A 24,331-nucleotide genomic window follows, 5' to 3' on the forward strand; every position below is an offset into this window, starting at 1 on the left:
CAGATGTCTGGGTGCATCTTGGGATGAATAAGTTATGAATCACGAAAAGCTGCTGTTTCGAGGCTAGCAGCTGCATGCTTGCGAGCAGATGGCCATCTCGCTGATCTGAATAATTCTGATCTTGTCTAAATTTAAAAGCTGACTGGGTTTAGGTACAGGGATGAATCCTTAAGAATACTGAGCAGCACAGGGGGGACGCTGTTCTGATGTGAACACCATACCCCGTGTTTCTAATATTTCACATCAAGTCATGGCAGACTTGTACATCAAGGCATCGTTCCCCATTTGGTGTCCATGATTTGCTTGAGAACTCATTTCCCATCCTGTGGCTTTGTGCCCTAGCTGCTCACACATTCTTAGGTGCTATTCAGTGAACCCCATCTTTGGCATGATGTGAATGCTCTTAGGAAGAAAAAGCCACAGTAGTATATAGTGATATTCTGTTTATGATCTAACAAATAAAGCTTGTCTGAAGACCAGAGTGCGAAGCTAGCTGCACCAGTCAGCCATACAAGCCTGGCTGTGGTGGCACACACATTTAATCCCAGCAGCTACACTAGTTAGCCATAGAGGCTGGGCAGTGGTGGTGCACGCCTTTAATCCCAGCTCTAGAGAGGAGTATAAGGCGGGATGAGACAGGAATTTGTTCTCTTTTCAGTCTGAAGATTTCATAGAGGTAAGAGCTCTCTGGTGGTTGACTGCTTTGCTTCTCTGATCTTTCAGTTTGAACCCCAATATCTGTCTCTGGGTATTTATTAGTCGTGCTACAGCATTATTGGTGAGGCAGTCACACATCCCTCTCTAGCAGTTTGGAGAGGACCAAAGTTTAGAAATATTTACTTGCTAGATGGTTGAGTCCTCATCTCCATTTCTGTTCTAAACCATCATTTGTAGCGTACTCAGAGGCTTAGCCTCTTCCTTCTCGGTTAAGACTTTTCACTGAGGAGATGAATACAAGAGAAAATGAACACAAAGCAGGGAGCTTGCATTTGTGGGACAGCCTGTCACATGCCAGACACATTGCACGACTCTTTAAAGCAAGGGTGACCTTAGATAGGGACAGGTCAAACTACCACGTCCTTTAACCTGCGGCTGCCAGGCTGCCTGCATCCACTGGGGTTGCAGCTGATTTGTTTGCTGAAATAAGTAGACGAAAATGAAACAATTTCTCCAATTCTCTTTAAAACGTATCCCCCCCACCCCCCGCAACTTAGACCAATAGTTCTTATGCTTCTCGAGAAATAAACGCAGATTCGAGTCAGTATTGCTTCCTGGGAGGAAACGGTGGTCTGTTTGGTAGTTAGAAAGGATGCCTCTTTGTAACCCACATCTCGTGTTGGAGGAGAGAAGATATTTCTGCTTCCGTGGGATTTATTTTTAACATTCTTCGGTAATCTTTGCCTTTCTCTCCTTCCTCCTCTTTTAGACAAAGTCCTATCACGTAGCCCCGGAACTTGCAATGTAGGTCAAACTGACCTTGAACTCCGAGATGCACCATTCTGACTGTGGAATCCATCCAAATGCATCCCCTTAGGGATGCGCATCATCACATCCTGCCCTTTCTGTCTGAACTATACATTTTCATAAATAATAAAACTCTCTGCTGCGTCATCAGCGAGGTCTTAATGACCTACCCTGGAGTTTAGACTGAACTCCTTTTCCATAGCTCAGAATATATTATTTTACCAGATGATGAAGCTGTGCTACAAACGTCAATAAATAGCAGTTATTTTACTACAAAAAAGGACTTATATCAAAGAAGTCAGACTTTGAAGCTCCATTTGCTTTGCTATTTGTTTCATTCGTGCACGGAGCCCACGTGCAGGCATCTGAAGTGATCAAAAAGACAGGATTATAACCACTGTTCTAACTGCCTTATAAAGGGCCAGAACTGTCAGCAAAAATCACACGAGCCTGTCCTGAAGGGAACGAAATAGCTGCCGTGGTAGGAACTCAGCTAGAATATCAGGGAGGCCCAAGACTGTGTGTGGTGTGTGGTATTTTATGTCGATGGTGGCACTCACTTTTGATAATTTCACTATTTATGCAGTAAATTGCTCATCTTCTGTGAATCCTACAGTCTACTAGGCAGTGGACAGTGGAATGGTAATATGAAGGACATTACAAGTTAGAATTCTGTGTCTGGAGGTAAGAAGGTAAAGGGAGGTCAAAGGAAGAATTGTTAGGAGCCACCTTTTTTGAAGGTGACTTTTGCCACAATCCTAACTCTGGTGGGTTCCGACATTCCAGGGTAGGGGTGTGAGGATTAATTAGAAATGTCAGGCAGGAAGAAGAGAGATAAAAAAGAAACACAGAGACGCAGGATAGTCACAGGAGGGCAACTCAGCAAATACTGAAGCCCAAATTCTTTAGTTCTGAGTTTATTTTTTTATACACTTTTATACCCCAATACAAGGGGGGAGGGTTTATAAAGACAAAAGACTATTTTAACTTGATGCGAAGGACAACCAGAACAGTTAATTGTCCTAATACTTAAGACATCAAGCAACTGTTTCCTGAGTTAAGTACTCTGATGTTTATGCAGTGAACACACTCTAGACCAGTATCCTGAAGGCAGCCACTTCTTAGGTCAAACCTCCTGTTTCAAAAGAAGGAGCAGAAATAAGCTTGAGTTCCCTGACCTATGGTCAGAGTGGAACGGATCTACCCCTGTGGGCCATCTTAATGTTCAAAACACCAAATAGCCACACCCTGTGTCAAGGTATGCGGCCACACTTGTTGTTAACGACTTTGAGGAGGCAAAATAAACTCAAACTCTCTGACCTTCACATAAGGTGGAACAGGCTTATATTTTTGGGTCCTGACAAAGAATGCGTAATTCTATTGAGTGGCCACTGTTTTGCCTTGGGCCCAATTCCCTTTGAGAGAGTAATTGTGGGGGAATGGAAAGAGATGCGAGATCCAGAAAATCCTCTTCTCTTCTGTTGCCTCTCTTAGCACAGTTGAGCATGGGGGGGGGGGGGGAGACAGGGATAATGGCAAAGAGCCTTTTCCTTTATGTCTGTGTAGGTACACAATGCGCCCTATGAAGAATTGTACTATGTTTGAATAAGGGATGTTAGGGATTGAACCCAGGGTTTTGTGCATGCAAGAAAAACACTCTGCCAGTCAGACACAGCCCAGCCCCAAGAAATGGTCATTGACACCGTTGAATGACCATGAAGACATCCTCAAGAAGGAGACACAGTCTTATAGAACAGGAGAGGTTCTCTAATTGGAGCAGGTATATTTGATTTGCCTCCTCATTCTGGCCCTGACAGAGGTAATTTTCCTTCAGTGACAATTGCTACTACCAGGACAGGACAAATGCGCCCTAGGCTCCCTTTAAAGAGGCACCTCAAGCACAGGCAGGCGTAGCTGTCCTTTCATCCCTCTAAATAAAATTAAGCTGTACTTTCACCAAAAGGTAGGAGAAAAAACAAGAAACATAACATAAGAACATCTTAAGGGTGTCTCTCTGTAGGAGGGTGGCACAGTCAGTAAAATAGTAAAATTACACACACAAGGACCTGGGCTCTGTCCCTAGGACTCATGTCAAAAGTCAGGAATAGTGTCTTCTGTTTGTGGCACAAGCACTGAGGAGCTGGGGACAGAAGGAGCTCTGGGCTCAGTGCCTCAGCCAGTCAGTAACCTGAAGGTCAGTGAGAGAACCTGGCTCTGACTGGATGGATCTTGTTCCTGAGTCGATGCTAGAGACTGTCCTCAATCTGTCCCCCTCCACCTATGGCACGTGACTCGGCCTACCCACAAACACTCACACAACACACCCACGCCTGTATTTACACATTCACACAAACACTCACACACACCTGTAAACACAATACACCCACGCCTGTATTTACACATTCACACAAACACACTCACAAACACTCCTGTCTCACACACACACATTTTTGGATTCACAAACATACCCACACACATCTGTATTCTCTTTCACACATACACACCCCTGTATCCACACCCACACAAATATACACACAGCTGTACTCTCTCTCTCACCCCCCCCCCCACATACACACCACCTTTGAAAAGGTTAGGAGATTGATTTTTATCACAGGTAATTTATCTTAGTCCATGTTCAGCTTACCCAGTCACCCTTTGTGCTGTGGCTCAGGGTTTTCTGTGCTAAGAACTCATTAAAATTCTCTGGGAATCTTGGGTTCCAACACAGGTCTGTAAAACAAAAATTCCAGAGGTGTGCCCTATGTGTGAGCATTTTTAATGACTTTCTGATAGCCCCGAGCCTAGAGAAATAGGCATTCTTCACTTTGGAGTGGATTATGTTCATCCATAAAGGTTTTTTGCATTTATTTTGTGAGTTAGTTTAATTCATGAGCTTCTGCAAAGATCACGACTACTATATAATAGACAATTTTTTTTAAATAAGAGTACCTTTGAGTATTAAAATATTTGAGTTGATGATGTAGAAGGCGTGCACATATTTATGGTTAATAAACCTTCAGGCCAGTGCACATCTGAAAGGCCACATGTAAAGAACTGCCATGACCAGGCAAGCAGAGCCTAGGGTGAGGGTGGGTGACACAAATGGATTTGCTGTGTTAGTGTTCACTTCTTCCCTAGCAAATAATGAATGTGACTTATTGTTAAACTTCGCCATTTCTCTCTGAAATATGTTAACTAAAACTGGATTTATAAAATTAATTTATAGAGACTTTCTGGAATAACTGCTATATTCGGAGAGGCCCTGAGAAGACTGACATGTCCCATGAGTTGACGGTGGCCATGTGATGGTAATCCATGTGACAGACAATCTTTGGGTTACTGACAAGTTATTCCTCAGTGAAAATGGCTTCCTGGAGCTGAGATGTGAACACCTCCTTGGGGGAGGGGATATGGGCTGACAAGGAATATCTGTCAAGGTCTTAGGTGGAGGAGTTGACCATAACTTGGTTTGTGTCCTTGATGCTTTGTTGAGTTTTGCTTACACCTCATGTGGTGGTTACTTGGATATGGTAACTTGTCTAGACCGTGGTGTCAGTGATTTGGTCAAACACTGGTCTAAATGTTGAGGGGAAGATAATTTTTAGATATGACTAACATTTGAATCATCACATTTGGGTAAAGCAGACTATCCTCCTCAATGTGGTTGCATCTCATACCATTAGTTGACAGACTGAGGTCAACTGAGGTTTGCTGAAGTTGAAGTAATTCTCAAGACGGAGACATGGAAATTACGTCACGTTCCCCAGATGCTGCCCTAATGAACTGGTGTTCAAGATGGCGACATGAACTCTTACTGTGTCCCCACTGGCTTTCATTGCACACTTTAGCTAAGTCCTTACAAGAAGTCTCTCTTGTTTTGGTGAATCTATCTCTTTTAAGAGAGAAGGAAGACTGAGTAGCATAGTGTACTGGCTGGTTGTGTGTCAACTTGACACAAGCTAGAGTCACCAGAGGAAGAAACCTCAGTTGAGGAAATGCCTCCTTGAGATCCAGCTGCAAGGCATTTTCTCATTTAGTGATCAATGGGGGAGGGCCCAGCCAATGGTGGGTGGTGCCTTCCCTGGGCTGCTGGTCCTGGGTTCCAAAAGAAGGTGGGCTGAGCAAGCCATGGGGAGCAAGCCAGTAAGCAGCACCCCTCCAGGGCCTCTTCATCAGCTCCTGCCTCTGGGGTCCTGTCCTGTTTGAGTTCCTGTCCTGACTTCCTTCAGTGATGAACAGCAATGCGGAAGTGTAAACTAAGTAAACCCTTTCCTCCTCAGCTTGCGTTTGGTCTTGGTGTTTCTCTGCAGCAACAGAAACCCTGACTGAGACGCAGACTCCGGGAGGAAGTTGCCCACTAGGCAATGTGCACTACAGAGTGGGACCAGTGGTTTTGAGGAAGAATGCATGTTGTAGTATGAGCGGCGGGCTACTTTCCTGGCATCCGGCCACCTGCACGGCTAGCTTTACCCGAAATAATTATACGGAAACTGTACTTTTTTAAACATTGCCTGGCCCATTAGTTTTAGCCTCTTAACCCATTTTTAATAATCTATGTAGCACCATGAGGTGCGCTTCCCAGGAAAGATCTTAACCTGCATCTGTCTGGAGTGGGAGAACCATGGCGACTCTTCACTCAGCTTTCTTTCTCCCAGCATTCTGTTCTGTTTACTCCACCCACCTATGGGTTGGCCTATCAAATGGGCCTAGGCAGTTTCTTTATTAATTAACCAATGAAAGCAACAGATCAGAAAGAAATCACTCCCACATCAAATGCGCGTGGGCTCTGGATCTGGGTCCCTTGAATTTGAACCCAAATCTGAAACTTCCCAGCGGAGCATTCTTCAACAAGTTATCTAACCTTTAAGAGCTGCAGCTTTCTTTCTCTGTAACAAAAGACCACAGCTCTCATCTTCTGGCAGGCATAGACACAGTACTCAGTCATCGGCGGCTCCTTCAGCAAGACTGCATCAGGCCACTGGTTAACCCTCTCCACCCTCCTCCCTTTCTATGCCCCTTGTTTCTCCCCTTCCCTTCCTGTATAGGCTTGGGTAGCTTCAAACTCACCGTGAAGCCCAGGCTGTAGCCCAGGCGGTAGCCCAGGCTGGCCCTGCGCTCTAGGTCTTCTTCAAGAGCCTTTTCTCTTTACCCTACTTTACCCTGCTTATGGGGTTGTTCATTCTTGATAAATAAAAATACACCCTTTCACCTTTTATTACATTTTTTTTTGGCAAAAAGGCTTAGGAATACGCCAGTGACAAAATTCTGGTAGTAACCAGAACTCAGGAAAAGTTGTGTGTTCATATATAACCTAGGAGACACAGTAAAAAAATGATGTTTGTTTTCCTTTCAGTCAACTCCTGCATGTGGCTGTCTTTCTGTCTGCATGAAGGGAAGATGGCCCTGATTCATGTCATTTAGAGGAACCCCTGGAATCATTCACAAAAAGCACTTAGTGATGCCGGGATCATTGTAAGCGCTTAGTTACCTAAGACTAGTAGCCAGCAGCAACTTCAGGAATTTTAGCGCAAAGATTGGTCCAGGTCCAAAGTGAAAAGGACAGGCAACGACAGCAACAAGGAAAGCAGGCTAGATGGGAAAATACACATGTTCTATTCTGCTATCATCTGCACTCAAGCAGTTTCTATAGAGATCAGTAAAAAGAAAAATACTTGAGACATGGTAGGACAATACCATAAGACTCCTATCTGGCTATCTGGTTATTGTCGTCAACATTTGGTGATAGTTGAGAATCTGTGCCATAAAACATTGTCTCTGTTATAAGCTCATTGTTTCGAGCTTCCGGTAGGATCCTGCTGCCTGGTATTTCTGCACAGTTGGCAATACTAGTGCAGGGCAGATGCAGACGCTTGCCGAGCCAACCGCAGCTCCCTGCTTGTTCACACTGAAGGGGAAAGGTTTTCATTCCGGATTTTTCTCTGGTATCCAGCCTCTGCCCGTGAGACTCAGGCAGAAGTATCCTCCTTGCTTGTACTGATGGTTTCATTCCCATTCCCTGGGACGGGCTCTGCTCCGGTCCTGTGACCACAGAGCTGTGGGACAGAACCTGCCAGTTGGGATACACGGCAGGAAGCACTGCCTGCTTCGCTACCCCGCCTGGAGCCGTAGATGTAATGGCTAGAAGACGTGTCCACTTTGTTCTGTTCCTTTCCTCGTGTGAGCATTCATCTCTAGCACATAGAGAGCATCAGGCTTTTCAACCTGTTCCGTTTGCCATCTGCGCATTCCGGCGCTAGTAGCATACTGCTTTAATCACACGGGACACATTTTACTATGAGTAGCAAGGTATTCTGCATCACGTCCGTGTCTCAGTCTCTTTTAGACACGATAAAGGGAGTTGTTCTTCGATCATTTGCACATTGATGCATGTTTGCGTAGCACATTACTAGTCTTGGTCACTGAAGCCAAGTGCGCACAACATTTGCAGATGGCTCAAACATTTGGGAGATGGGGATTCAGGAGCAGAGCGTGTTTAAAGTAGCGCCCTCCCTGAGTCAGACGGAAGCAGATTGCTCACGTTTCAGTGAACTCGAACTGCAGTTACTGAAGACGTTAGCTGTGAGTGTCATTTTGTGACATTAAATTGTCGTCTACTAGCCTCTCCTTAGAAGTTAGTCCCAGCCGGGCGGTGGTGGCGCACGCCTTTAATCCCAGCACTCGGAAGGCAGAGACAGGGGGGATCTCTGTGAGTTCGAGGTCAGCCTAGTCTACAAGAGCTAGTTTCAGGACAGGCTCCAAAGCTACACAGAGGAACCCTGTCTCAAAAAACAAAACAAAAAAGAAGTTGGTCTCTAACTGTTGTTATTCTTAGGACCAGAGCAATGAGACAGAGGTCAAGGTCCGGCTCTGACCTTCTCTCCCATGTTGAGCAGGCTTTCATATCTGAAATTAATGGTTATCAACATATTTCATCCTCATGCATGCTCTTGGTGGAGATGTGGTTTGATTCTTATTCCAGTGAACTGCTGGCAGGTAGGGTGTTTGAGAAGTCCTTTGTTTTGGGGCACAGAATGGAATCTTGTTCTAGAAAGTAGCGCTGGCTGGAGGTTCTGGGTCTGGCTGGAGGGTAAGAAGGAATAGGGAAAACATGTGAAGATCTCTTTCTTCATCTTGTGGGGGAAACTGGTGTTGATAGTCTCAAGAAGAGTCAAAGTTACTCAGAAAGAAACAAAACTCCAGCATTTTGTTGTGAAATAGACAAATCCAAATGCATTAAGGTATGTCTTTAGCATTTTAACGCCTAAGAAAAATCAGCAATTAGTTGGAGGAAAGTTTACAGATACACACATGACACTTACTTAATTTGCTGTTTAGCTTAGGAAAGAGTCTCAATAATATATGTATTATATACATATATAAATGTGTATTAGTACCACACATATACAGGTGTGTTGTGCGTGCATGTGTGAGGGTTTCTCTACGTAGTCCTAGCTGTCCTGGAACTCACCACGGAGACCAGGCTGGCCTTGACCTCAGAGATCCACCTGACTCTGCCCCTGCCAAGTTGGATTAAAGGCGCGCGCTGCCACCACCTTGTTTTTTTTCCTACATACTCTACATTTTAATGAATTTCTCAGAAATCAGTTCAAAGTAGTGAAAATAATGGCTTCTCGCAGAAATTGTCCAGCACATCTGTGAGTTCTGAGTGAGGGAGGGATTTCCTTTTCTAGGGAGGAATACTTGGGCCCAGTCAGTGTCTTGTTGACATCACGTAGTTTGGAGGGGAGGGTGGCTGTGTCCCCAGACCTTCACGCTCAGTCCTATAACTGCAGACATCTTTCCATGAGGATTAAAGGAAAAAGGACATTTGGAGGACAGTGTAGAAGGATCTCAAGGTCATAGCCACATTGCCTTTTGTCAAGTTACCCAGTAGCTTTGCAGTGCCTTCCTTAGCAGAGCTGTGGTAATATGCTGCCTGTGCTGCTATTCTACTATTTCAGGACATGGGTTTGCAGAGACTCTTGGCTAGCCTACAAAGGATTCTGGGTAAGCCGCTTTGGGTCTGTGGATGAAGCGCTTTACTATCAAGTGGACTAGAACATAGGTTAAGAAGGAGGTGGGACACATTCCTTGGCATCCTATCTTTGAAAACTCTTACCTGTGCTTTCCTGGAGAATTGGGCATAGCCCAAGAACGTTATTATCAGGTGTGTGTGTGTGTGTGTGTGACCAGGTAGGGCCATGCTGCATGTGTGTGTTTGTGTATGTGTGTGTGTGTGTGTGACCAAGTAGGGCCATGCTGCATGTGTGTGTTTGTGTATGTGTGTGTGTGTCTGTATGTGACCAAGTAGGGCCATGCTGCATGTGTGTGTTTGTGTGTGTGTGTGTGTGTATGTGTGACCAAGTAGGGCCATGCTGCATGTGTGTGTTTGTGTATGTGTGTGTGTGTGTGTGTGACCAGGTAGGGCCATGCTGCATGTGTGTGTGTGTGTGTGTGTCTGTGTGTGACCAAGTAGGGCCATGCTGCATGTATGTGTTTGTGTATGTGTGTCTGTGTGTGACTAAGTAGGGCCATGCTGCATGTGTGTGTTTGTGTATGTGTGTGTGTGTCTGTGTGTGACCAGGTGGGGCCATGCTGCATGTGTGTGTTTGTGTATGTGTGTGTGTGTGTCTGTGTGTGACCAAGTAGGGCCATGCTGCATGTGTGTGTGTGTGTGTGTGTGTATGTGTGTGTGTGTGTCTGTGTGTGACCAGGTGGGGCCATGCTGCATGTGTGTGTGTGTGTGTATGTGTGTGTGTGTGTCTGTGTGTGACCAAGTAGGGCCATGCTGCATGTGTGTGTTTGTGTATGTGTGTGTGTGTCTGTGTGTGACCAGGTGGGGCCATGCTGCATGTGTGTGTTTGTGTATGTGTGTGTGTGTCTGTGTGTGACCAGGTGGGGCCATGCTGCACAGCTGCACAGCTGCATAGCTGCATAGCTGCAAAGCTGGCACGGCTCCCTCTCACACTGTGTTTATCATCTCCCACTACTGTGGGAGCTCTGGGAGATGCTGCTACAGCCTGGACCATATTCCATCTATGAGTAGAGCATCGGGCTGAACTGCTGGACCATTTCTCTCAGTTAGACTAGCTCCCAATAAAGGTCTTGCAGGGCATCCCCAGGATAAGCTACTCATACAGGCTGAAACATTTGAATAGGGTATTCTCAATTCACCTCTATTTCAGCCAGCTTGTTCGTGCAAAAACAGCTCTTATCTCAACAGGATAGGAGATAGTTTATTCTGGATCCAAATATAAGAGACCATGCCCGGGGGACATAGATTAGGTTACCCCCAAAGTCTATGTTTCAATGTGGTAACAGTTTTGTGATTTTTTTTATAGTAATGTAACAAAGAAAGTCACTTTTCAAATAGCCTGAAATAGTACGTCAGAGGATTACAGAGAGCAGGGGAATCCTACTAGAGGCCATAGATGCTGCCCAATGGTGGGAGGAGCCTTTCGGTGGGTGGGAGTTGTGATTTTTGTTAAGTTAGTACATTTCTAAAGGTTTTTATCTGTTAATCCCAGTACGTGAGGTAAGAGAAGAGCAGAGAGGAGCAAGGAATGGCTACTAAGGGGCTAAAGAGAGCCCAAGGAAAGTTGTAATTTGGTGCTGGACCAGCAACATTCCAATTTTTGTATATGCCTGAAGTCCTAATCTGAAGCCTGCCTTGCAGGTTAAGTGGAAGGGGCAGTTCTTCCTGGCATGCTTAGCGGAAGAAGGGGCCGTTCCTTCTGGCAACTTCCTTTCGCAAGCCCTTGATAGGTCCATACTTCCTCAGTTAGTTTTTGTGTTCTATGACCTGTTTTCTGTATGATAGAGCAGCATAAACACATGAGTAATACCCAACAGGAAACGAAATGACATCTTAAAATTATCCAGTCCTTGGATTTGAGAGGCGAGCAGAGATGAGCTCAGACCACAGAGGGCAACATTACTTATCCATTTTGTTGTCTTTAGACTTAATTGGATGAAGGTAGGCTGTATTTTTCATACCAATTTTGACAACTAAATGACAGGGTTTTGCTACGGCATTTCCACACGTAGGCATGATTATACTTTGTTCGTACACACCCCCCGCCATCATGGTCCTCACCCATCTACTCTGGCCTCCTCTCTGTGGTCCATTTCTTCCTCTCAAGTATTACTAGGCCTCCTATCTGCTTTTGTGACCTATGGATTCCATTCTGTCCCCTCACCGCTTAGGACTTCGTCTCTCTAGTCCTGTTCCTAGTTTCCTGGCCTTCATGTACATGGGTGCAAATACAAACCTAGAAATTTTATTTTAAACTTTGCACATAAGAGAAAACGTGTGATATTTGTTTGTCTGAGTTTGGCTTATCTTATTTGATGCAATAATCTGTAGTTGCTTTGAAAGTCTTGAAAATGTTATACTTTCATTTTTCCTAATGGCCAAAATTATCCTTTTGCGCACGTACCATATTTTACTTATCTATCTGCTATGGATGTTTAGGCTGGTTAATGAGGAGTGCGGCAGTAAACAAGGCTGTGCGCTGTTTCCGTGGTGTGCGCTTTTTCCATGGTATGCGTTGTTTCTGTGGTGTGTAGACCAGCTAGTCCTTGGGTAAATACCCAAGAGTGGTTTAGCTGAGTCATTTGCTAGGCTTATTTTTGAGGAACCTTTACACCGGCTTGTATATGGACACCCCGGTTTGTATTCCCACTACAAATGTGCCCCTCTTCCTGTGTTCTCGCCAGCATTTGTTGGCGTTGCTTTCCTCGGTGAAAGCCGTCTGCCGGCAGAGAGGGTTCAGTGAGTTGTAACTCCCATTTTCCTGACAGCTAACGGTGTCGCTCTTTTTCAAATACTTACGGATAGTTGGAATTATCCCTTCTCTTTAGACGTGTCTGATCAGTCCATCAGTGTATATAGTGATGAGATGATTTGGGGGCTCCTGGATTTTACAGTCTTGCAAATCTATCTATCTATCTATCTATCTATCTATCTATCTATCTATCTATCTATCTATCTATCTTCTATCTATCTATCATCTATCTATCTATCTATCTATCTATCATCTATCTATCCATCATCTATCTATCTATCTATCTATCTATCTATCTATCTATCTATCTATCTATCTATCTATCTATCTATCTATCTATCTATCCGGATATAGATATATTGCATATTTCCTTCTGGTCTGATGAATACTCGGTGAGCGTTTTCTCCTGCCCTGCAGGTAGTCTTTACTCTGGGGATTGCTTTTCCTTGATATGAAGAATCACATTATTATAAGAATTTTTAAATTTCTTATAATCTCATGTTTCAGTTTTTGGGGCTGTTTCTCGTGCTATCGGACTCGTTTCTATGCCTATATTTGAAGTGTTTTACCGATGTCTTTTGTAACAGTGTCAAAGTTTCCGGTCTTTAAAGGTATTTCTAAGGTGTTTGAATAGGTTTTGGAGCAGGGCGAGAGCTATGGGCCTGCTTTCCTTAGTCTACAGTTTTTGCAGAACTCATCAGTTGAAGAGGCTGTCTTTTCTCCTCTCACCCATGTTTTTGACATTTCCCCCTGAACTCAGGTGACTGTAGCCTGGCCAGTTTCGTTCTTGGTTCCATTATTGCACACATCTGGTTTATGCCAGGCCTATGCAGCATTTGCTGTTATGACTCTGTAGTATAATTTAAGATCCACATCTCTGTTGTGCCCGTCCTATGCAGGTTTTGCTGTTATGACTCTGTAGTATAATTTAAGACCCAGTATTGTGATACTTCCACTGTTAACACTCTCTGCTTAGAAGTGCTTTTGTTTTTAGTTTATTATGAATTTTAGGATTATTTTATCTAGGTCTGTGAAGGCACCACTGGAATTCAGTGGGAGATTATATTGAACCTATAGATTTATTTTGGTGATACATTTTTACAGCATCAGCTTTGCCAATCCATGAGGTTGGTAGGCAACCCTGTGGGCTAGTGTCTTCCTCAATGTCGTAACATTTTCATTGTAGAAGTTCTTTACCCCTTGGTTAGATTTTTGTAGGCATTTTATTTGCTTATTTATTATTATAATTTTTTTGGAGATAGAGTTTTACTGTGCAATTCTGCCTGGCTTATATCTCTCTTTGTAGACCAGGCTGGCCTCATCTCACAGAGATCTGCCTGCCTCTGCCTCTCAAGTTCTGGGATCAAAGGTGTGCATCACAATGATGGAGTCGTATTTTACTATCTTTTAAAAGCCATTATGCATTAGATTTTTTTTTGTTCCTGATTTCATTCTTGGAAAGCTCTTTCATGAGCTATAGAAAAGCTACTGATTTTTGCACATTGATTTTGTATCCTGCTACTTTGCTTACTGTGAGTTCAAAGATTTGCTGGTGGAGGCCTGAAGGTCTTTGAAATATCAGATCATGTTTCCAGCAAACACGGATACTTTGACTTCTTCTTCTCTTTTTTTGTCTTCCTTTCTGTTCTTTCTCCTGTTTTACAGCTCTAGCTAAGGCTTCCAGAGCTGCACTGAGCACGAATAGAAGAGTGGGTGCCTTATCTTCATTCAAAGTTCGGATGCTGTTCTTGATTTGTTTGGTCTGGCCTTTGCTATATCGAGATTTGTTTAGTTTCTTCCTACTTTTCTTAAAGCTTATCTCATACAGGGATGGCAAACTTTGTCCAGGCCTTTTCTCCATCAACTGAGATTATCAATACTTTCTGTTTGTTCCTTGCTGGATTTTACTCTGGGTGCAGGGTCTGTTGTTGATGCTGTCCACTGGCCACAGGAGGCAGCTTCTGTCCCGCTGTCTTCCCCTGGGCTCCACAGGGTCTGCTCTGCTTTGATTGGTTTTTATGTTACACTTGGGTGGCGCAACTGCTGTTACGTCTCCTACCATGGATTGGTTAGAAGGCAGGTGCCATAACCTTCAAATGTTTGCTAAGCTAAATCCCTTCAATGAGGGGTTCTCCATGACAACTGAGGGCTAAACTGAGGATATCTCAAGTCACTGAGGGGACTTGAACTTCTGTTCCATTGTAATTATAGGCATGGCCTTGTCCTGAACCCTCTAGAAAACAGCTGAGTTAATTGAGTTCCATATAGTGAATAAATTATCATACTTCTACTTGTTTTCCTTCAAGGATTTTTTGCATGAAAATGACACTTTTAAATGCCAAACTACCATATATTTATAACACAAGCATGTCCCGAAATTGTGTTAACCGTACCCCAAATCCGGAGAAATCAGATGCTCCCTCTTCTATTTGGTTGACTCCTGGCCTGCTAATGGAAGAGAACTTCATTACAAGCACAGGCCCTCGTAAGTATGCTTCTCACGGATTTTCATCTCGCGCACACGGAATTACCTACAGCCTGAGAGAGCATGCTTGCACATAAATTCACTTCTCTGTACGTTTTGTCTTCAGATAGGAAGTTTTCAAGTCATGGATTTGTTCATCTTACTCTAGATTTTCTGCACATGGGTAGAGTGTCTAGTTCACAAACAGCGTCTTATTTGCTTAGCACACATCCTCCTAACGTATGTACTGGTCTTATCACACGTCCTCATGTATGTGCTGGTCTATCATACATGCTCACGTATGTACCGGTCTTATCACACATCCTCACGTATGTACTGGTCTTATCACATGTCCTCATGTATGTGCTGGTCTATCATACATCCTCACGTATGTACCGGTCTTATCACACATCCTCACGTATGTACTGTTCTTATCACAGTCCTCATGTATGTACTGGTCTTATCACACGTCCTCACGTATGTACTGTTCTTATCACACGTCCTCATGTATGTACTGGTCTTATCACACATCCTCACGTATGTACTGTTCTTATCACACGTCCTCACGTATGTACTGGTCTTATCACACATCCTCACGTATGTACTGTTCTTATCACACGTCCTCACGTATGTACTGGTCTTATCATACATGCTCACGTATGTACTGGTCTTATCACACATCCTCATGTATGTACTGTTCTTATCACACGTCCTCACGTATGTACTGTTCTTATCATACATGCTCACGTATGTACCGGTCTTATCACACATCCTCACGTATGTACTGGTCTTATCACACATCCTAACATATGCACTTGTCTCTCACACGTCCTCATGTATGTGCTGGTCTATCATACATGCTCACGTATGTACCGGTCTTATCATACATGCTCACGTATGTACCGGTCTTATCATACATGCTCACATATGTACTGGTCTTATCACACATCCTCACGTATGAACTGGCCTTTCCGTTCATCTAATGTTGGCATCGTACCCTTTCCTCAGCCTTCTGAAAAGGCATAATTGTTGTCCTAATGGATTTTAAAAATAAACTGTCCGGTACATTATGTGATCCAAATAACTCTCCCAGATGGATCCCAGAGACTTTGAGTCATATTGTTCAGCCTCTGAACGCGCGTATTGATCATGCTGTCTGCCAGCATGTGTTTCTCCTCCTCTGGAAGTCTCTGTCTTGAGTCACCTGTTCCTGATTCACGGTATTGGGAGGCGGGTCCTCTCATTTTCCTACTTTTATAGAATTTAATGAACTCTGGTTTTTGCTTGTTTTATACAGGTTTACTCTCCTGGGAAAGTAAGGCTTTGTGGAATTGGTCTTTAAAATGTCTGTTCTTTTTTATCCTTTCATATTCATATTGTATGGTGAGAATATTCCTCTCATAACCTTGTCTTCCCCTTCTCATGATTCTTTTCTCCCAGTAGTATCTTTTGACTCCCCGATTAATTGCTGAAAACTTTCTTCCATATCCGTGCTCTGAATTCTCTGTAGGTTAAAGACATTGTCTTGTTGGCAGCCGTCTAACAACTTCTTGTAATATTTGATTAGAGATAATAGTAATGAATTAAAATGGCTCTTTAGGAGTATGAAAATGGTTAAACCAATTTTAGAAAGACAAGTATCATATTTTTCTCTCATCTGTGGATCCTAGATTTTAGAGTGTACACATACACACACACACACACACACACACACGTGTATGTATAGATAGATAGACAGACAGACAGACAGACAGACAGATAACACAAAAGTAAAACTGCCTAGGGGACAGAGGATACTAACAGGGAAAGGAAGGCTGAGAAAATGAAGGACAGGGTCTCCTGTGGGGGATAGGCACATAAAGGTATTTCTGGCCTTTGGCTTCACCACAAAATCAATTTGAATATTTTCATGTGATTTATTTTTGCCAGGGATTAAAAAAAAAACTATCAGAGAACTATCATAGAAGTAGTTACAATTCCTTTCCAAAAAAATGTTGTTCACAAACCAAGTGCTTCGACAAATTTAACTATAACTAAAGCAGGCAAACCTCAAAGTGACACCCTGGCTTGAGGCACGGAGAGATGCAGATAGAATCTTCAGCGTTTTGAAAAGAATGGTTTAAACCTTTGCAAAGGTTAATTTTTGGTTACCGAGTCTCAAAGTACAGCGCACATTTGGAAATTAGCTGCTTAGATGCAAAAGGCAAACCTTGCATTTTTGGGTCTTGAATCATCTGCTTGGTTGTCTCCATTAATTACACAAGGCATCGTCTGTGAGTATAAAACTGACCATCCAATAAGAGGGTACTGGGACTGAAAGGAGGACTCAGCACTTCAGAGCACTGCCGCTCTGGCAGATGGTGCGGGACAGTTCTATATTCTGTCAATTATATTTTAAATAAACGCTGATTGGCCAGGCAGGAAGTATAGGTGGGTCAACCAGACAGGAAGTAGAGGCGGGGCAATAAGAACAGAAGTATTTTGGGAAGAAGGAAGCTTTCTCGAAGTCCTGCCTAGACCACTGAAGAAGCAGAATGTGATCTGCCCCGCTGAAAAAGGTACTGAGCCATGTGGCTAACATAGATAAGAATAATGGATAATAAGAATAATGGATAGTAATGGATGATAATAAGAATAGTATAAGCTACAAGAGCTAATAAGAAGCCTGTGCTAATGGGTCAATTGTTTATCATTAATATAGAATCTCGTGTGACTTTCTTTGGGGCCAAATGGCTGTGGGACCTGGTGGGAGGACAGAAACCCCAACAAGCAGGCCCTCATGTTACAGGCAGAGGACCCTGGTTCAGTTCCCAGCGCTCAGACAGTAGCTCACAACCATCTGTAACTCCAGCTCCAGGATTGGACACCCTCTTCTGGTATTTGTGGGCACCAAGCATGCGCATGATATGCATACACAGGGAGGCAAAACACTCTACACATAAAATAGAAATAAGTGGAGGAGGAGCACATGGAAGGAAGGAAGCCGGTGTGCAGTTAGCTGGCCCACCAGCCCAGGCCACAACCTCTCTCAGTGGCCACTTTGAACTACCTTGGACTTGCTATAGCTGGGCATGGCAGAATCTGCACAGGTGCCCACACTGGTCTACCTGGTCACAGGTGGCTGTGGCTTCCTGGGGGATCATATTGTTTGAATGCTGCAGGAGCCGGAACCCAGGCTCTGAGAGCTGTGTGTCTTTGATTTGCACCTCAGTTCCGGGCTGGACTCAGGCCCACGAGGTGGCAGCTGCCGTGGCTGGATCTCATGTGGTCTTCCACACAGCTGGGCTGGTGAATGTGTTTGAGAAGGCCAGTCTAACGAAGTGAACGTGCAGGGCACACAGAGTGTGATTGAGGCTTGGATACAGACTGGAACTCAGTTCCTGGTCTACACAAGCAACATGGACACTGTGGGACCTAATATCAAGGGCCACCCCTTCTACGGGGCAATGAAGATACCACATATGAGGCAGTTCACAGGCACCCCTACCCTTGCAGCAAAGCCCTTGCTGAGCAACTGGTCCTGGAGGCCAATGGAAGGAAGGTCAACGGAGGGCTACCCCTGGTGACATGCACCCTTCGACCCACAGGCCGTCCCAGCTTCTGTGGAGCACGGCCGAGTGTATGTTGGTAACGTGGCTTGAATGCATGTGCTGGCGGCCCTAGAGCTGGAGCAGCGGGCAGCACTCACAGGTGGCCAGATGTACTTCTGCTATGATAAATCGACTTCAGCACCGAGTTTCAGGGTACCTGTGGGCTTCGGCTGATAGGCACCCACTCACTGTTGCCCTACTGGCTGCTGGTGCCGCTGGCTTCCCTCAATGCCTTGCCTCAGTGGCTGCTCCGCCCACTGGGGCTGTACACACCCCCACCAAATCCCTACACTCTGACAGTGGCCAACACCATTTTTAATGTCAGTACCAACAAGTCACAGCGCCATTTTGGCTACAAGCCCCTCTTCTCATGGGAAGAGAGCAAGGCCTGCACCTTTCACTGGGTGCAGGCCTTGGAGGGTTCGGCCCGGTGACGGCAGGGCCAGGTACTGGAGGGCACTGTGGTACCCACTCAGGGTCCTGAATCTTCAGAGCCTGGATGGAGAGAAACGATTGCCTTCTGAAGCTAGGGGCTATGGTGCCTGACTGGGTGGTAGGAACCGTGCCCCGTTTTAACTACACAGATCTTGAGCCTGGGTGCTATCCCAGCCTCCAAGTTCTAGGGCAGGGTTTGGGGACAGACTTATCCTTGGTCCCAACTGAGGCCTGCCAGCTGATTGGCAAAGCTGATTCCTAAATGGTCTCTCTACCCTTCCCATCTCTGGTTTCCCAAGCAGGAAGGGGCTCACGCTGGTCTGTTTTTTCCAATTGGTCTTCAGACCTGGCTTCTGCCACATCTGGCTCTCCTTAAAGGGTAATAGTTCCATATATTTTATCTGTATCTATTCTAGATATTTACCTTTTAATTTGCTTTAAAGAAAGCTGAAGAAATCAAGGGTTTTCCATGTCTTCCTTCTCCAACCAAATTCACTGCCTGTGATATTGTTAGCTTTCTGCTGAGGAGGCTAACCATGGCTTATCGGGTCAAACCTGGATTAAAATCCTTTTCCAAAAAACAAACAAGTAAATAAATAAATAAATAAATACAAACAGATCTTAACAAAATAACGGTGTACAACCCCACCCCAAAACTTGTGCTAGCTGTAGATTTGCTCTGTGAATCTGATCCGTGGTTGAGACAGTACACGCCAAAAAAGACAATCAAACCGTGGCTGTCAGCAACAGTGCAATTCTTTGGAACAATATTAAAGAAAAGCAAGGAAGTGATTGTGAGAAAATCCAGGTGATTTCTTACATAGTGAGAAGAGAGGGCGTAACTGCACAGGGACACTTGGGAAGCTTGTACTGCAGGCTGGGTCTTATGTTGATGGTGGCTAAAGATAGCAACCAAGTAATGCATGATGGGAGATTTGTGGTTGAGGCGTCCTGTTCTATGAAAAATTGAGATGAGGAGAAAATTGTGAACACAGTGGACTATCTTCCCCCTGATAGAGCAGGAACTCCAGCTCTTACCGTGCTGACACCGGAAGCCCTTTATTGGTTACTGTGTCTTGTGTAATTCGTTTCTCTCTTCTGTGTGTTTGCTAGAAATATTCAGGGCACTACCTCCGATTACAACTAGACACAGGGAGCAATGTTATTTTGGGGTAACTAATTGTCATGCTCTGAGATATTACCTCTCCCCGCCTCCCAAGTATCTAGTTCTGAGACAAAAATCTCAGTGCGTTTAACTTGGAGAATTTTATTCCTGGCAACTCAAAACTCACAGAAACACAGGGTGAAACAAGAGGCATGAGGCGTGTGGTGCAAAACTCTAATGAGCACTGATAAAGTCAGTTTCTTTTTCTTCAACTTCGTTTCCCTTCTGAAATGCCACTGAAGGGGTGGGGGGAGACACAGAACATCTGATCTTGCTCTTCGATTCCCTTTCGACTTCAGGCCAGCTGTTCTATCCTTCTAATTAACCCCAACACAGCCAGAGGAGTCAAGCTTCTCGTGCTTGGAGAAAAATAAAGGTACAAGAAAAAGCCACACATACTAGAGTTTCACCCATGGGAAATTCGTGAACAGAGCAGGACTTTTGTATTTCCTTGTCCGGTTTCTAGATGAAGCAATGGTGACCTGTCTTCTCTTCCATGCTTGAAAGATGGGTCAGATGTTTTCACTTTGTTTTGTGAAAGGATGAGAAGGTTGACGTGTGCTCAGTCAAAGCTGGGTAGCTGCAGAAGTGAGATTTGAATGGATGGGGTCTTGGATGAGGGTTTTCTCAGGCCACGCTGATGGTTACAGGGCCTCAGAAGTCGGCAAAACTTGATCATTGTTGGGTTTACAGGGGTCACGCAAAGATGAGGGACAGACCACCAAAGTTTATTAAACCAGAAGCAAACTTTATTCCAGGAAAAAAAATAAAAGATTAAAGAAATAAATCTCCCTGGGGTAGAAAAAGCTTATCAGCTAGCTGAGCCCACAGCCAGAGATGGATGGACTTGCAAGGCCGTGGCAAAGGACGGTTTTTGAACTCCCCCTTTTCAATAGCAGAAAGCAACAAGCATTAGGTATGAACAAAGGAATTTTTACAATCTTGAGATAAAACTCAGGTACGCATTGCCTGTTTTTTTTTTTTTACAATTTCCATTTACAGAGTTTTTCAGTTAAACTAGTGTTTGTATTTAGTCCATTGATTTCCCCTGCTGCTCCCTGATGGTGTTTACCAAAGCTCTGCATCTCCCCTGATACAGTGTTTCACATAGCCAGGAAGGGTATGGGAAAACGCACAACCAAAACGTCAGGTACATCCCATCATTTAAAAGTTAACTCAGCTAACATCAATTGTTGGCCATCAGTGGCCAGGGTAGGTATTTAAAAGCCGACCCCCCAGTTTGCAGAGGGCTGCTTCTGACTTGCAAACAAAGCTATCTGTGAAGCAAAGTAACCCACTGTTAATAGTTAATCCTTAAGCTGCTGAGAAAGCTGCGGACAGGCTGCTCTCATTCTCTTAGGCTTACAACTTTGCATTTCTTTATTTCTACATTATTATTTCTGAAATCTACATTTCTATATTCTTATTCTTGGACTCTTCAGTAGTCATGACCAATACGCTCAGGGTTCTGGGAGTTCATAACCTCATGGAGCGTGTGCTCATAGGAAGTGGCCGGGCGATAAAAGCAAAACCAACTGGGAAGCTCCCTAGAACCAACTAAAAGGGGCCAGTGTGTTCTTATTCTGAAAAGCACCCAAGTCCATGTGGACGGAGCAGAGAATAAGAACCCTCCACCCCTGTGTGAGCTGAGAACAGGAACCCTCCACCCCTGCATGAGGAGAGAACAGGAACCCCCCACCCCTGTGAGAGGCTTACTGAGATGCAAAAGGAGGCAGAGATGGGGGGATTCTGAAGCTGCTACATTGAGATGGGAACTTAGTATAAAAATCTCGAAGCTAGACATCAGCTCTGTGGCCGAGGCCGGGAAATTGAAGGTTTCTAACAGCTGGAACTGGTGTTCAAAGATCATCTCTCAGGCCCTTCCTTTCTTCATGTTCTTTAGTCCACTGTGGCCAAGCAACAGAAGGGCCAAGAAGGGCAAGAACGAAGATTAATGGGAGCCAAGAGAGGAGGAGTCAGAGCAGAAATGGAAAGTTACTGGTATTGTCATCCCCTGAGCAAGGCTCACTTACTAACTGTCCCCTGGGAACGTAAGGTGTTGGGGAGAGAAGGGAACAAGACAGGGCAGAGGTGTCGCACTTGGGTTTGACTGTGCTAAGGAGAGCGGCCACATTCACTATGAATTACAGCCAGATGAGGGTTTTCTCTTTTCATAGGAAGGAAGAAACTGGCTTGGGCCCACAGTAGGTGGTCACATGCCAGTCACAAACTATGAACCAGATCTCCTGTATGATAGTTTGAAAATCACAGGGAGACCCACATCAGCTGGGGTGGGAGTAAGGGCAAGGCCGTCAAGCAGGCACTGAAAGCCAGGACTCCGTATCAGGATACTGAGCATGCATTTCAAATTTGGTGAGAGAGTCCCGAGCAGGGTATGATTTGCATGATTCATTTTCTTTTCTTTCTTTCTTTTTTTTTTTCAAGACAGGGTTTCCTTGTAGTTTTGGAGCCTGTCCGTCCTGGAGCTTGCTCCATAGAGCAGGCTGGCCTTGAACTCACAGAGATCCACTTCCAGAGTGCTGAGATTTCAAATGGCCTTCTTGGCTGAGCTAAGGGAAGTTCAAAGACAAGATGGCCACTTAAGTTGGAACAAGGGACTATGAGGAAGTGAGTGGGAGGCTACTTCAATGTGTTGTCTGTTTCCTGTGGAGAGGAGAAAGCCCCTGGGCTCTTAGTTCTTATTGCAGAGCTCGAGAGCCCCAGGCAAGGCCACAGGGAAAGGACACCACCAACTACTTTAGTCAGGATCAGACTTGATACTCTGTGCCTCTAGTTCCCAAAGACGCTTCCAGGAAGAGCCAGTGCCAGTTCTTGCACGGCTCCTCCACAAGTCTGAAAGGGAAGGACACTTGCCAAATTCACACTATGAGGCAAGCACCATCTTCTTGCCCAAACCAAACAAGGATGCAACAAAAAGCCCATGGGGGCAGAGATGCAGATATTCTTAATAAAACCCTAGCAAGTCAATTTCAATAACATATCATAAATGTCATAGTTAGTCATAACATGTCTTAGTTAGGCTTTTATTGCTGTGAAGAGACACCATGACCATGGCAGTTCTTATAAAGGAAACCATTTGATTGGGGCTGGCTTACAGTTTCAGAGGTTTAGTCCATTATCTTCATGGCGGGACATGGTGGCATGCAGGCAGACATGGTGCTGGAGAAGGAGCTGAGAGTACTGTATCTTGATCTGCGGGCAGTAGAAGGAGACTGTGTCCCACTGGGCATAGTTTGAGCACATAGGAGACATCAAAGCCCACCCCCACAGTGACACACTTCCTCCAACAAGGTCACACCTTCTAATAGTGCCACTCCCTTGGATGGGCTACACATTCAAAGACATGAGTCTATAGAAGCCATACCTTCTCAAACCAGCACACCATGACCATGTGGGCTGCAAGGGTGTTTCAACACACACAAATCAATGACCATAATATATCACACCAGAAAGAGGGACCAAAACCACATGATCAATCCAACAGATTCAGTAAAAAGTGTTTTATAAAGTTCAACATCCTTTCAAAATAAAAGCACCAAGCAAACTAGGAATAAAAGAATCAATCACACCTCAACACAATGAAGGCTTCCAATGACGGACCACAGGCCACATTTTAAGGAATGGGGGAACCTGAAAGCATTTCTATTAAAATATTCGTGGTGTTCTCACTAACACCACTAAAAGTTTTATAAAGAGCAACCAGACAAGAGAAAGAAATTGAAAATGGGATTGATGTTTAGATCCATTAGTTCTTTCATATGCTAAACATAGTTCACAGTACACTGAAAACACGTAAGAAATTGGGCCTGCAAGATGGTCTGGGGTAGAGGTGCTTGCTACCAAATATGATGACCCAAGTTTGACCTGAGACCCAGACAGTGGAAGGAGAAAAATTACTCCTACCAGTTGTATGTGATATTGATGTGTGTCCTGTGACACATGCTTGAGCATGCCCCAACCCAAGACAAATACATACAGTTTAATTTTAAAATTGAGAGAAATCCTAGCCACCTCTGAAGGTATCTACTATGTACAAACATTAAAGAACTGGCCATTTAGTTATCATGCCATAGCTGTATGGGAGAGACTGGAAACGATACCCAGTTAGTGGACGCCTATGATCGTGACCCTGTCCCCGACCCCATAAGGGTTTTGCAAATTCACCATTAGGAATTAATTCACTTTTTTTCTTTTTCTTTTTTTGCTGTTTAAGGTTGCTTCAGATGCCAGCCCATTGGGCACTAGGCAGGCCATGCACTATTTAGGGGACAGGATTGGTAGGGCACAAGGCAGCCCACACACTGTCTAGGGGACAGAATGCTGTGTGTCTTAATTACTTTCTATTGTTGTGAAGAGACACCATGACCAAGACAACTTAAGAGAGAAAGCATTTGATCTGCAGACT

At 44.5% G+C, this 24,331-nt stretch overlaps 1 protein-coding gene and 1 pseudogene across 1 annotated transcript in view; both read left to right on the forward strand.

Moving 5' to 3' along the window:
* Akain1 (A-kinase anchor inhibitor 1) overlaps positions 1-24,331 on the forward strand; it is a 49,934-nt gene that overhangs the window by 12,162 nt on the left and 13,441 nt on the right. The window lies entirely within an intron of this gene.
* LOC142839928 (3 beta-hydroxysteroid dehydrogenase type 7-like) lies at positions 17,787-18,739 on the forward strand (annotated as a pseudogene).

Source organism: Microtus pennsylvanicus, chromosome 22, assembly GCF_037038515.1.
Source record: "Microtus pennsylvanicus isolate mMicPen1 chromosome 22, mMicPen1.hap1, whole genome shotgun sequence".
Lineage (NCBI taxonomy): Eukaryota > Metazoa > Chordata > Mammalia > Rodentia > Cricetidae > Microtus > Microtus pennsylvanicus.